Raw genomic sequence first — 15,465 nt, 5'->3', positions numbered from 1 at the left:
TGACCGCAGCTAAATCCTTGCCTGGAGACCTCAGTTTCTTCACTGAAAAATTCACTGTAGCAATAGATGAGGTTGTGGTTGAACAAGACCTTTTCCTACCTTGTGATTCTGAAACTCTGGGGACTCTCAAGTAGTTAAAGTGTCGTCTGACTTCATTTCTGCTTTTAATCAGTTAATAGCTCTATTCTGTTTTTTCCTCCTTAATAGGAGACAGACTGGGCTCTGCTGGTATGTGAGGGGTGAGGATTTGGAGGTTAGTGCTGTATTGTATTGTCTGCTAAACCCTGCTGGCTGCAGGGTGCTTTTGCTCTCAGAGTTTTAATTTGCTTTTCTTCAGTCATCTATGGTTTCTTTTATCCATAATGAACCATGAGTGGAGACAGGAAACATATGGAACGTCAGAGAGCTAATGAGAATCACAGTAATAATTCTACAAATTTCCCTGAAGATGGTGGTTACCATATTGTAATCATTTGACCAGAATTTTTATATAGCACATCAAGATGTTTCTAGTACTCAGAAAAAGTGATAATTATACCTAAAGTGGCTTTTCATTCACTGGGAATAAACACTATTTACACCTATAAAAGAGAAATGCATGTAAATTAGTCTAAACACTTTTCTCTTCCAGAAACAAAATTTCAAACTTAACAGAGCAACCAAGAATAAGAAGTTCCAACTTCAGGATGTGAGAGCAGGTTTTGATTATTTTTATATCTTAACATTTGATTAAATTACTATAATTTGATCACCAAGCCCTACATGATATAATATGCCATCTAAAAATGTGTCAACAGGGAATTCCCTGATGGTCCAGTGATTAGCAATGTGAACTCTCAGTGCCAAGGGCCCAGGTTCAGTCTCTTCTCAGGAAACTAATATCTTGTGCCTGACACGGCCAAAAAATGAATTTTAAAAAATGTGTTAGCAAACTGTGCTTTTTTAAGTCTAGTTAACCTGAACTAATTGGGCAACTTGTTAAGTTGGGAAGGTGGAGAGTTCAATTTATTCCTACAATAACCATCATTAAGGATTGTGTTACAACTGCAGTTTATAAAATTTTTGATAGTAATCTGATCTAAGAAAATGCAGAGGAATCAGAGATCAAATCGCCAACATCTGCTGGATCATCGAAAAAGCAAGAGAGTTCCAGATAAACATCTATTTCTGCTTTACTGACTATGCCAAAGCCTTGACTGTGTGGATCACAATAAACTGTGGAAAATTCTGAAAGAGATGGGCATACCAGACCACCTGACCTGCCTCTTGAGAAACCTATATGTAAGTCAGGAAGCAACAATTAAAACTGGACATGGAACGACAGACTGGTTCCAAATAGGAAAAGGAGTACGTCAAGGCTATATATTGTCACCCTGCTTATTTACTTATATGCAGAGTATATCATGAGAAATGCTGGGCTGGAGGAAGCACAAGCTGGAATCAAGATTGCCAGGAAAAATATCAATAACCTCAGATATGCAGATGACACCACCCTTATGGCAGAAAGTGAAGAGGAACTAAAGAGTCTTTTGATGAAAGTGAAAGAGGAGAGTGGAAAAGTTGGCTTAAAGCTCAACATTCAGAAAACTAAGATCATGGCATCTGGTTCCATCACTTCATGGCACATAGATGGGGAAACAGTGGAAACAGTGTCAGACTTTATTTTTCTGGGCTCCAAAATCACTGCAGATGGTGACTGCAGCCATGAAATTAAAAGACGCCTTACTCCTTGGAAGGAAAGTTATGACCAACCTAGAAAGCATATTAAAAAGCAGAGACATTACTTTGCAAACAAAGGTCTGTCTAGTCAAGGCTATGGTTTTTCCAGTAGTCATGTATGGATGTGAGAGTTGGACTATAAAGAAAGGTGAGCACCGAAGAACTGATGTTTTTGAAATGTGGTGTTGGAGAAAACTCCTGAGAGTCCCTTGGATTGCAAGGAGATCCAACCAGTTCATCCTAAAGGAAATCATTCCTGGGTGTTCATTGGAAGGACTGATGATGAAGCAGTAACTCCAGTATTTTGGCCACCTAATGTGAAGAGCTGACTCCTTGGAAAAGACCCTGATGCTGGGAAAGACTGAAGGCGAGAGAAGGGGATGACAGAGGATGAGATGGTTGGATGGCATCACCGACTCGATGGACATGTGTTTGAGTAAACTCTGGGAGTTGACGATGGACAGGGAGGCCTGGCGGGCTGCAATCTATGGAGTTGCAGAGTCGGACATGACTGAGCGACTGAACTGACTGACTGACTGAATCTGGTCTAAAACAGCATACTTTAAAACTTAAAAGTATGCAAAAATAATCAAATTATATTAGCATTTCCTTGGCATGATTACATGCTAGAAAGATGAGAACCATTAACAGGAACAACCTCTGAGGTACCCTCTGGTTCCACTAGGATTCTAGGATGGTGTGGGGTCTGAAAACCATGATGAAGAATGTAACAGTTCTTCAGATGGTACATTGGGGTTGGTGAACACAGTGTGCCCCCTTCCTCCTAGGTTGTTCATGGAGATAGGATGGGTCGCGGTCTTTGAGCGTCCAGGTGTCAGAACTATAACAAGCAACATTCTGTCCAACTTAAGAACTTCGGATTGGATCAGAGAATTGGAGGGGATCTTAGATATCATCTAACCCTTTAAGAGCTGCCCCCAAATAGGAAGTGGAGTGAGAAGCCTTGCAAGAAGTGAACTCTGTGTCTTTGGAAGTGTTTAAGTAGAGGCCAGTTGACCCCAGGCCTGGGATGATGGCCTGCTGTGCTGGCCTGCACGGCTGGAGCCTGCCAGTGGGGCTCAGAAATGAGCGTGGCCAAACAGTCACTGCTCTCCCCTCTCCCACCAGCTAAGAGCTGTCTTGGGCAAAGGTCAGTCCAGGGATGGATGGGTTTGGGACCTGGTCTTGGAACTCCTGGGAACACTGCTGCCTTGTTCCCTCTCGCCAGGCTCCTAGGCATGCCTCTACTGGGTGAGCTGGTTGCTGTGCCTTCAGTGCCGTCAGAATTTTAGCTGCATGTTTGAAAGAGGCACTAATGACGTGGTCTGGTGGCCATTAGGTGTGGAGGCCTGGTGTAATGGCCCTTGGCCTTGGGACGCGTCTGAGGCTTCACGTCGCCTACAGCATCCTCTGCTGGGTCAGTAGACATTGTCTCCACGCCACTTCCTCCCAGCCTGGCTTGCTGCTTTTCTGACCACATTAACAGATGGGAAGCAATGTCACAGAAAGCCCAAACCCTAGATAATCTACGGTCCACATTAGGTTTATGAATGACTGATTGCCTGTCATTTTTGCACCGATTATCTTCCTTAACTTTTCTTTCATTGAGGCTGAAAATGAATGCTTTTACATATACTTGGAACCTATATTAGAAGTGGGGTACCCACTGAATTCATTCAGGCTCAGAAGTAAGCTGTTTGCTGCAGATAATTGATTGCTTTTAGTTTCCCACGGTCACATTAGCTTATATTTTTGTATGTTAATCCTCTTCAACTTTGGTCATTTCCTGTGTGTGTGTGTGTATCTCCTCATATACCCCATTTAGACTTGACCTGCCTCTCTGAGCCCAGTCTAGAGCATCTTTCTGCATCTTTCTATAGTCAAGACTCCGTAGCTGGCTCCCCTACTTTGGGGAGTGCAGTTTTAAGATGCAGCCAGCTGAAGCTCAGGGGGTGTAACCCTGAGCCAGTCCTCCGTGTTCTCCCCTGTCCATGGAGGCATTTGCTGGGTGTGTGTGGGCTGAACGCAACTGTTCACACAGTGCGCACCTCCTGGTATGATGTCAAGCCCAGCCAGCCCCTCCACAGCTCACTGACATGTCGAGAGAAGTCTCTGATGTTCTTGACCTGCCCACTTGGAGAGTGAGAAGGACTCCCCATGGTGAAGGTGTGAATGAGTTTCTCAGTGGGGTTCTCAGGACACACCTTTTCTGCCTGCTACTTTGCTGGATGTCTGCTGCCATAGGAAATGGGGTAAGGGGGGTGGCGGGGAGACTGGAAACATATGGACCACAGGAGAGCTGATTAGCTTCTTTCCTGCTCTTCTGGGTGGGATTAGCAAGCTTCCTGACAGTCTCTCATACCTAGACTTGACCATTAGCATGATCTTGCTGCTGGACTGTTCCCCCCCGATTGCCATGAGGCTGCTCTCTCCTCTCCGCCCTCCAGCATTATGTCTGACCTGGTCATAGCCTCTCATCAGGAGCCCAGATCCTGTGACTTCTCTTTCTCTCGTTCATTCTGACCCTTCGCTGAGGACCATCCCACTGTGACTGGGGGTTGCGTGTAAGTAGCCCCGACTGCTTCCACTTTTCAAGCGAGGCCCCATCATTCTGCAGCAGACCCTCCACCTGGGAGGTGCCAGACCCTCCACCCCAGAGGTGAGAGCCTGTCTTGTGGGAAAGGCCGGCTCAGCAGGGAGCTTGGCCTGAGACTATGGGGCTCCGTTGGGTTGCCTCCCCTACCCTCCAGACCGGGAAATCCTCTAAGCTGACCTAATTACCTGCATCGAGGAACAGTTTGAGGAGGGCGGGGACCCTTGGACTGGGGGTGTGCACCACTCTGGGATTAACCTTTTGGTTGCTGCCGCCTGAGGACAGGTATCTTCTTTCAGTTTGCAATCCTTGTGGAGGTGAACCCCTTTGGAGTCCTTCCAGCCTGGACAGTCCTCCCCTGGTCATTCATTCGTCTCAGGGATGCAGGAACCACAGTCCCAGCTTCGCATAGATCTGCTTTGAAAGTGGTGAAGTGTTAGTCACTCAGTCATGTCTGATTCTTTGCAAGCCCATGGACTGCAGCCCACCAGGCTCCTCTGTCCATGGTTATCTCCAGGCAAGAATACTGGTGTGAAGAAGCCATTCTCTTCTCTAGGGGATCTTCCCAACCCAGGGATCGAACCCAGGTCTCCTGCATTGCAGGCAGTTTCTTTACTGTCTGAGCCACCAGGGGAGCCCTCCAGATCAGTTCAGTTCAGTTCAGTCACTCAGTCGTGTCCGACTCTTTGCGACCCCATGAATCGCAGCACGCCAGGCCTCCCTGTCCATCACCAGCTCCCGGAGTTCACTCATACTCAGGTCCATCGAGTCCGTGATGCCATGCAGCCATCTCATCCTCGGTCGTCCCCTTCTCCTCCTGCCCCCAATCCCTCCCAGCATCAGAGTCTTTTCCAATGAGACAACTCTTCGCATGAGGTTGCCAAAGTACTGGAGTTTCAGCCTCAGCATCATTCCTTCCAAAGAAATCCCAGGGCTGATCTTCAGAATGGACTGGTTGGATCTCCTTGCAGTCCAAGCGACTCTCAAGAGTCTTCTCCAGCACCACAGTTCAAATGCATCAGTTCTTCGGCGCTCAGCCTTCTTCACAGTCCAACTCTCACATCCATACATGACCACTGGAAAAACCATAGCCTTGACTAGACGGACCTTAGTCGGCAAAGTAATGTCTCTGCTTTTCAATATGCTATCTAGGTTGGTCATAACTTTTCTTCCAAGGAGTAAGCGTCTTTTAATTTCATGACTGCAGTCACCATCTGCAGTGATTTTAGAGCCCCCCAAAATAAAGTCTGACACTGTTTCCACTGTTTCCCCATCTATTTCTCATGAAGTGATGGGACCGGATGTCATGATCTTCGTTTTCTGAATGTTGAGCTTTAGGCCAACTTTTTCACTCTCCTCTTTCACTTTCCTCAAGAGGCTTTTTAGCTCCTCTTCACTTTCTGCCATAAGGGTGGTGTCATCTGCATATCTGAGGTTATTGATATTTCTCCAGGCAATCTTGATTCCGGCTTGTGTTTCTTCCAGCCCAGCGTTTCTCGTGATGTACTCTGCATACTTACCTGGGCGCATCTCTGCTCCTCTTTCTCAGTGGGGACCCTCAGGAGATGGTGTGTTTAGCCAGAAGCCCCAGTCTGTCCTCCTGCAGGGTCCCCTTCCACCCCGGTCCAGGCAGAGCCGTTCAGTCCCCTGGGGAGTCCCTGGAGAGACAAAGGTTTCTGATGGACCCTCTCCAGGCCTGGCTGTGTTGATGCCTACTTCTCCAGACCCACCGCCTTCAGGGATGCTGGAACCCGGGGGTTTGCTGTGCGGGCAGCTCTCCGTGCTCATCAAGCAGTTATGGAGCCTGTGCTTTATGACGAGTGCCTTCTGTGGCCTCATGCTTCCCAGTGTGCAGGATTCTTTACCTGTAAGGCTGCTGCATTTGACCTTCCTTACAGTGCTTGGAGAACTCTGACTGGGAGCCTAGAAGAGGACCCTTGGGACTCAGGCTTAGTCAGTGAGGGAGGCATGGAGCCGGGATCAGCTTTCAGCCTGCCTGACTCCGGGAATGGGCTTCTGCAGCACGGCAGAGGCTGTGTTAGGGCTCGGCAGATAGAGCACCTGTGTGCAGCTCAGTGTCTTCCTCAAGGTTGTATCTTAATGTGGGAACAAGATTTACACCCACAGAAAAAGACTCAAGAAGGCCATTCCATGTGCGAACATAATTGACTCATTTGGCAACTGATAAACCGCAGTGGGATTAGGAGGGAGGTAGTCCACCGTTGACTGGGGTCGTTGAGGAAAGCTTTGTGGAAAAGTCAGGTTTTGAGCTCGACGTGAAAAGATGAGTAGTGTTTTGATGTGTGGAGAAAAGGAGAGAGGATGATTAATAGGCAGAGGGAGAGGGATGAGTGAGGAAACCTGTAGCAGCAGGGCAGGATATGTGTGTGGAGCAGGGAGCCCGGGCAGTCCCTGCTCGTGTCTGTGTGTGTGCACGCACGAGTGGAAATGTCTGGGAAGCACCCACCAAGGCAGAGAGACTAGACTAACTACCCATATACCTAGGGCTTAACTTAAGTAATTTATTGAGATGCAATTTGCATGATGTAACAGTTTTAAAGTGGTATTTAGTAGATTCACCATGTTGCCCCACCAGCTCTTTCTAGCTTCAGAACTTCCCTATCACCCCAGAAGAGCAGCCCATACCACTGAGCACTTGCTCTCCACTTCCCCTCCCCCATCCCCTGGCAACCACTCATCTGCTTTCTGTCTGTATGGATTTGCCTGTCCTGGACATTTCATATCAGAGAAACCGTACAGTGTGCAGCCTTTTGGGTCTGGCTTCTTTTACTTGGCTTTCACTAATCCACATTGTAGCATGTATCAGAACTTCGTCCCTTTTCATGGCTAAGTAATATTCCATCACATGCATATATCATAACCTGTTTATCTGTTCAGCCGCTGGTGGACTTTTGCACTGTTTCACCTTTCAGCCCTTGTGAATGGCCACTGTGAAACTGTGCACATGCACTTGTTTGGGTGCCTGTTTTCAGTTCTGGAGGCATCTGCCTAGCAGTAGAATTGTGGCTCATGAGGTTTATGGTTAAGTGGTGGAGGAACCACCAAACAGTTTTTTCCACCGGTCGCACCATTTTGCGTTTCCGCATTGATGCCCTGGGGGTCCAGTGTCTCACGTCTTCCACCTGGTGCTTGTCCTTTGACCTGAAGATCGACCTGCAGTTTTACACCCTGGACTTTGTGGAACAGGTGCTTCTTTCTCCCAGTAGGACTTAAGCCTGGTCACCTCAGGCTGGAGGCCCCGGCCGCTTCTGGCTCTTGTCATTCCTTGCTGTGCACTGGTTCTGCCCGCAGGGCAGCCTTGTGTTCTTCAGGTTAGGGCACGGGGCCCAGGAGGTGGGGTGACTCTGCTGTGCTCAGCCCAAGCAGAGGAGCCCGGGATGCCTGCAGCAGCCTGCCTCCCCGGCACTGAGTCTGCCGGCCGCTTTCCGGGCTGGGCCGTCCCGTCTCCCAGCCTTATGCCCCTGGAAGCCCACTGCATGGACACGTGGCACCTCTGATTTCTCTGACTCTGCTGCTGAGATGATGTTTCCATTTTGGTTGGCATAGCTGGCTTTGAGGGGCTCCTATTTGGGTGGCATATTGCTGGGACAGCCATAACGAAGTGCCACAGACTGGGTGACTTGAACAGCAGAAGCTTGTTTCCTCCCAGTTCTGAAGCCTGGAAGTCCAAGGTCAGAGCAGCAGCAGGACCGGCTTCTTGCGCACCTCCCCCTTGGCTTGAGATGGCCCCCTTCGCCCTGTGTCCTTGCTTGCGTTTCCCTCTGCTCGTGCCTGCGTCCCACCTTCTGTTCTTATAAGAACACCAGTCATGCTGGGTTCGAGCCTGCACTAATGACCTCATTTTACCGTAATTATCTCTTCAGGAGGTCTGAATTCTGTCCCATTCTGAGGTTCCGGAGGTTCGGACTTCAGCATAACAGTGTTGGGGGCCGTGGTTCAGCCTGTGACGGGTGGAGAGGGCAGGCAGGGTGAGAAGGACAGGGAGGCAGAGAGGTGAGGGGAGGGGCTTGGGGGCCTGTGATGTCTCTGGGTTCCTGTTTGGTTCCTCTTTCAGCCAAATGCAGAACAGGTGGAGGAGGGGAGATGAGCGGAGGCAGCCAGGAGGGCACTGGGGGCTGTGGGCAGGCGGGAAAGCAGTGTCCCGATCAATAATTTATTCCTGGGGGCCACGCAGGAGGGCGTTGTCATGGCAACGGGCTGCCCCCGCCACGGCGGCCTGACAGTTGCCTCTCTGAGCTGCCCCTCCCCTCCCAGCTCCTCCCGCCCTCCCTCGCCTTCCCCTCGTTTTTCTTGTGGGGATGTTGTCTCACAGGAGCTGCGGCAGCCCCGTCTCCATCCCCGCGTGGCCGAGGTTAGGGGGATGAGCAGGGCCTGACTCCTTTCTCAGAGCTCATCCCACTGCCTTTTCAGCTGCCGGGCCCCTCGCCTTAGTGCAGGCGCCCTGCGTGCTGCTTTTTCTGCCGCCTGTTTCACGCTACACCTCGCCGTCTCCCAGCGAGTGGAATGAATCAGCTCCTTGTCACGCTCGTTGTGCTTGGAGCTGCCGTCCGTGGGGAGGTCCCTTCGAGCCTGGCCGCTGGGCAGTGCCTCCCCTGCCTGAGGCATCCTTGCGCTGCAGTCACTGGCAACAGAAGTTGGTCCTTCGTTCCTTTCTCCCGACCTCAGGGGACTGGAAGATGCCAGAAGCACGCAGGAGGTCTGTAGTCCCCCCTGGTGCTGAGTGTGCAAGTGTGAAGGCGGCCTCCGGTAATCCCTGAGTCAGGAGGAGGCCTCGCATGCCTGGGTCGCTCTCCCATCTTTCCCAGAGCCTGGGTCTCAGGTCCAGCAGCTGCACTGAGCCTTAGCCAGAGAGACAATTGAATTTTAAAGTTACTTTTCATATGCACTACAATCCACTGCTTCCCCAATTCACTGACTGTCACAACTAATAAGGGATCTGGGTTGGTAATAACCATTTAAGACTTAATGTTATTAGTCTTGTAATTGCTGCTAAGGGTCTTGTCTGTTCTCTGGATTTGTAAATCCTCACACATGAAAATTAGGAAAACATATCCCTAAGCTGGAGGCTGCCAGGGGCCGGTGGTTGGAGAGCAGCCTCAGCTGCCTGTGACTGGTGTGTGTTTCCTGCTCAAGCCTGGAGCTGGCCACGCAGAGAGGTGCCGGGAGCATCTGCGAGCCCCTCAGGGAGCTGGGGGAGGAAGAGAGGGTGCCTTGCAGAGCAGTGTGGCCTGGGTTGCCCTCCTGACAAGCAGCTGCTGGTGGAGGGAAGAATCTCATCTGCAGGGAAGGACAGCTCCTTCCCTGCCCCTGGCCCAGCCCCCAGGCTCCCTGCGCTGATGACCCAGAAGCGACAGGAGCGCTGTCCTAGGCAGCCAGTCAGGATGCTGCAGGCAGAGATGAGAGTCGACAGGGAAACCAGCTGAATTAGAAACGCTCTCCTCTGGCTTTGTCTTGGGAAATGTCCCTGCTTCTCACCACAGGGGATCTTTTGTCACACACGGCTTGAGTTGCCGTTTCCTGCGGGCTGGCTGGTGTCGGTGGTGGTCGCTGGCGTGGGCCGGCACCCCCGCACCCCTTCTCCTCTCGCACCTGAGAGGCTCTCGGCCCCGCTGCCTGTGCGCTCCACCAGCCCTCGCCAGTACCGCCGCCCGCTGCAGACTGCTTTCTTGCCAGAGGTGAGCGTAGAAACCCTGCCCGCTTACTTCTTTTGTCTTTTTCTCCTTTTCGTAGAATACCCACAACATAAAATTGACCGTTTTAAAATATACAGTTCTGTGGCATTTCGATTATTCACACTGCTGGGTACCATTACCACTGTCTACTTCCAGACCCCTTCCATCACTCCCATCACCCCTGGCCATCTCTTCTCCACACACGCCTCTTCTGGACATTTCATAGCAATGGAATCATGCGCTCTGCGGCCTGTTGTGACTGGCTTCTTTCACCTAGCATGATGTTTTTAAGGTGTGTTCATGCTGTAGTGGGTCCTGTGTGTGGCTCTATAATATTTCATCTGTATACACCACGTTTTGTTTATCCGTTGATCTGCTGGTAGGCATTTTGTTTCTTGTGAATAGTGCTGTCACAAACATTTGTGTTCATGTTTTTGTTTGAGCACTTGTTTTCAGGATTCTGGCATGTATACCTAGGAGTGGAGTTTCTAGTCCGTGTGTAATTCAGTGTTTAACTTCACGAGGACCCGCCAGACTTTGCCCGCATCTCTGCATGTCCCAGTCTCTGTCTTCTTTAGAGAGCAGGCAGCCTGCTCCCTGTGCCCACTCTAGGCCATTGGCTTTGGCAGCCACTTCTGGAAAGTTTCTAGTTCCATGGACGGAGGAGCCTGGTGGGGTGCAGTCCATGGGATCGCTACGAGTCGGACATGACTGAGCAACTTCACTTTCACTTTTCACTTTCATGCATTGGAGGAGGAAATGGCAACCCACTCCAGTGATCTTGCCTGGAGAATCCCAGGGGTGGGGGAGCCTGGTGGGCTGCCGTCTCTGGGGATCGCACAGAGTCAGACATGACTGAAACGACTTAGCAGCAGCAGCAGCAGCAGCAGCCAGACACAGTGACGTGAGTGGATACAGCAAAGGGATCTGTGGTGACAATAGGGTGATTTCAGATTGTTTTTAATGGTATAACCAGATCTTACTCATTCACATATGTGTTGTCCTCCAAAACTGCACCATTTGAGGGCTGTGTATTTATCCCTATAAGGGGGCCAGTGCTCAGAATCTTGTTTCATCCTCCTAGGAATAGTCTTCAGAGATCTGTCCTCGATAATAGTAATTCTCCGCTTTTAACATTAAATAGTATTCCCAACTGCATCACCAGCTGTCTTTCCCATTCTTAGCCCTATCTTTCAAGCTAAGAAAAAAATCAAATCTACCCACATAGGATAAACATTTGCCACCTTGGGGGCCCATCAAAAGTTATGCTATAGGCTTTGAAAGCAGTTCCAAAGAGAAGCTTCAGGAATGTTCTAAGGACAGGCAAGTGCATTGTTGGGATATGTATATAGCCTCCCAAGGGGACTTCTTGGAAGGAGTCAGCAGTCATCCGAATGTATAAATTCTGATGTGTTCATTTAAAAGATCAGTCAGCAAGCCTTATAGGCATACACTAAAAAAGATTATGTGAATAGTTATTGAATTATGTACATCTCCAAGATACCAAGAAAAATATGCATTTTAGGAGTTTTAGAGAGACCAAGTCCAAAATATAACTTGGGAATGTGGTGGGCTGCTAAACACAAAATAGCATTGCCTAACTGCTGGGGAGGAAGGGGTCAGTGGGGAGCCCCGTATTCATGAGGGTTGGTGGGGCAGTTAGGTGTTTGCAGTCATCCGTCTGGCTGGGAAATGAACTAGGCACAGATCATTCTCCCTCTTAAGGGGCAGTGTGAGAAGGGAGACTGGTGATGAGTGCAGGTGAGCTGGTACCTTGGCAAGTGGACTTAAAAAAATTTTTAAATAGTGCATCTCTTGCCGTCTATCTTCCCTGTGGCTCAGATGGTAAAGCATCTGCCTACAGTGCAGGAGACCCGGGTTCAATCCCTGGGTTGGGAAGACCCCTTGGAGAAGGAAATGGCAACCCACTCCAGTATTCTTGCCTGGAAAATCCCATGGATGGAGGAGCCTGGTAGGCTATAATCCGTGGGGTCGCAAAGAGTCGGACACTTCACTTTTCACTTTCACTTGCCGTAGCCTGAACAATCCAGGGCTTCTCTTTAAAGGTTAAATATTTCAGCCAGCTTTGGAAGTCTGGCAAAGAACACAGGGCAAAGGCCCTAGGCCAGTGTGCTGGATATATTTTACCTACTGGGAGACAAAAACTGAAGTCAGCAGTGAAGAGGGTGGAACTAAAGACATCTAGAGAGGGGCCTGGAGGGAAGGTGCTGGGTCAGAGACATGTAGTCTGGTTCTCGGGAGATTTCAGACGCATGTTGGAGGCTGGTGACGTGTCCCAGTTCTACAGCCAGGCCCAGGAAGTGAGTGACAAGGTCGGTGGAATTTCAAGAGTAGATCCTTCCACCACTGCATCATTACAGTAACTCACTCAAAGGTTTGCAGAGTATCGCCCTCTGGGGAAATAGCGCTTCTGAAATCTTCTGTCTTTGTCGCATTTATCCCTGACGGGCATTTGTTTGTAGTCGGATATTGATGGGTTTGGCAGCAAAGCAGGGGAGGGTGCTGCAGTGATTTTTGAAAAAATCCTTTTTATTGCTGTAACTATGTGTGTGTGTGGCACGAGATTTGCTCTTTTAACAATTGTAAGTGTACTGTTCCTGGCGTTTAGGATATTATGTGGTACAGCTGTCACTGCTCTCTATTTCCAAAATGTTTCATTACTCCAGTGGAAACTGTAAACATTCAGCAGCAACTCCCCATTCTCTGCTCCCCCAGCCCCTGGCGACCTTAATCTACTTTCTGTTTCTGTGAATTTGACCACAGAGGTCCCTCATATAGGTAGAACCGTAGTTCTAGACGCAGCATTTATCACTTTGTGTCTAGCCTGTTTCACCTGGCATGTTTTCAGACCTCATAAGTGTCTGACTCAGAGCTTCATTCCTTTTTATGGCTGAGTAATATTCTGTAGTTTGGATAGACCACATTCTTTTTAATCCTTTCATTCATTGATGAACACTGGTGTGTAGGTATCTGTTTGAGTTCCTGTTTTCAGTTCTTTGGGTGTCTATGTGGGACTAGAATTGCTGGATTGTATGGTAATTCTGTGTTTAACTTTTTGAGGAACTGCCAAACTGTTTTCCACAGTGTCTGCACCATATTGCCTTCCCGCCAGCAATGTGGAAGGGTTCTACTTTCTCCACCTCACCAGCACTTGTTATTTTTCATTTTACTGATTATGGCTACTCTATGAAGCAGTATCTCTTTATGGTTTTGATTTGCATTTTCCTAATGGTTAGTGGTATTAAGTATATTTTCATATATCTTATTTGGAGAAATGTGGTTTCTAACCCTTTATTTGTTGTTTGGCTTTTTTGTTGTTGAGTTTTAGGAGTTCTTTATATGTTCTGGATGTTAAAATTTTATCAGATATGTGATTTGCAAATATTTTCTAATCTGCAGATCTTTTCACTTATTGATAATGTCCTTTGATGCATATAAATTTTAAAGTTTCATGAATTCCGATTTATTTCTTCTTTTGTTTTTTGTGCTTTCACATCTAAGAAGCTATTACAAAACCCAGGGCCATGAAGACATATTTCTAGTTTTCTTCTAAGAATTTAATGGTTCTAACTCATACTTACATCATTGGTCCATTTTGAGTTAATTTTTGTATATCATGTGGAGTAGGTAGGGATCTAAAATCATTGGTTTGCATGTGTAAATCCAGTTGTCCTAGCACCATTTGTCGAAGAAACTGTTCTTTCTCCATTAAGTAGTTTTGGTACTCTTGTCAAGAATCAATTAGTAATACTATCATCAAAAAATCCACAAACAACAAATGCGGGAGAGGCTGTGGAGAGGAAGAACCCTCCTACGCTACTGGTAGGAGTGTAAATTGGTATAGCCACTATGGAGAACCGTATTGAGGTTCCTTAAAACGCGAAAAACAGAGCTACCATACTTCCCTGCGGTCCTACTCCTGAGCATCTATCTGGAGAAGAACACGATCCAAAAGGATGCATGCCCCCCAGTGTTCACTGCAGCACTCTTTGCAGCAGCCAAGATGTGGAAGCAACCTAAATGTCCATCAGCAGAGGAATGGATAGAGAAGTTGTGGTGCATATACCCAGTGGAATATTGCTCAGCCATAAAAAGAATGAAATAACGCCGTTTGCAGCAACCGTGGATGGACCTAGAGAGTGTCATGCTGAGTGAAGTCAGACAGAGAAGGAGAAAGACTTATGACATCCCTTCTATGTCTACAAAGAAATGATACAAATATACTTACAAAACAGAGACTCACAGACTTAGAAAACAAACTTGTGGTTGCCAGGGGTAAAGGATCGTTAGGCAGTTTGGGAAGGTCCTGTACACACTGCTATATTCAAAATGGGTAACCAACAAGGACCTCTTGTACAACGCATGGAACTCTGCTCAATGCTGTGTGCCGGTCTGGATGGGAGCGGGGTTTGGGGAAGAATGGACACGTGTATATGTACGGCTGAGTCCCTTCACTGCTCACCTGAACTACCATTGTTAATCAGCAGGTGGATTCTTTACCAGCTGAGCCATGAGGGAAGCCCAGTCAGCTATATCCCAATACAAAATAAAAAGTTTATAAAGTTTGGAAAAAAGATCAGTTGGCCATAGATGTGAGTTCATTTCTGAACTCTGAATTCTGTCTCATTGATCTGTCTATCCTTGTGCCAATACAGCATTGATTTGATTGCTGTGGTTTTATCGTGGTGGTGATGCTTGGTTAGTCACTAAGTCGTGTCCGACTCTTGTGACCCTATGGACTGTAGCCCACCAGGCTCATCCGTGGGAATCCATGGGATTCTCCGGGCAAGAATACTGGAGTGGCTTGCCATTTCCTTCTCCAGGAGTTTTGCCGTAAGTTTTGCAGTTCAGAAATGTGAGTCTCTGGTTTGCTGTTGTTCTTCAAAATTGTTTTGGCTCTTCAGATCCTCTCACAAGTCTGTATGAATTTGAGTACAGTCAGTCACTGCTGAACAAACCTTTGTGTGGATGTAAGTGCTGACTTCCGCTGGGTGAACGCCCAGAGGTGGGACTGCTGGACTGCAGGTGTTCGTGTGGCTGGCTTTCGTGCACACTGCCCAGCAGTCTTCCAAAGTGACCGTCCCAGTTCCTCCTTCTGCCAGCAGTGTACATGTTCCAGTTATACCACATCTTTACCAACGTTTAGTATTGTCAATTTTTTAGTCAAATTTTAGCCACTCTGGTATATTGGCCCAAAATATGAGTCAAACACCGCTCTTATTCTTGAATTCTTTGCTCAGGGGCTCTTTCTCCTGGCACCAGGCCTTGAAGAGTACTGCTTGCTCCCTTCCCCATCACCGTGAGCCAGGGTCTTCCTCTGGATGCTGGAGATCTGGCTGGTGGGCAGGCAGAATGGGCTGCAGAATTTCACCCTCCCTGGGGAAACCTCGGGATTGGGAGTGTGTGGTGAGTAGGGTTGCTGAAGGAAATTTGTAACTG

This window comes from Oryx dammah, unplaced genomic scaffold (genome assembly GCF_014754425.2).
Source record: "Oryx dammah isolate SB20612 unplaced genomic scaffold, SCBI_Odam_1.1 HiC_scaffold_21, whole genome shotgun sequence".
Classification (NCBI taxonomy): Eukaryota; Metazoa; Chordata; class Mammalia; order Artiodactyla; family Bovidae; genus Oryx; species Oryx dammah.
The sequence above is the reverse complement of the archived record's forward strand: the minus strand, read 5'-3'. Positions refer to the sequence as shown.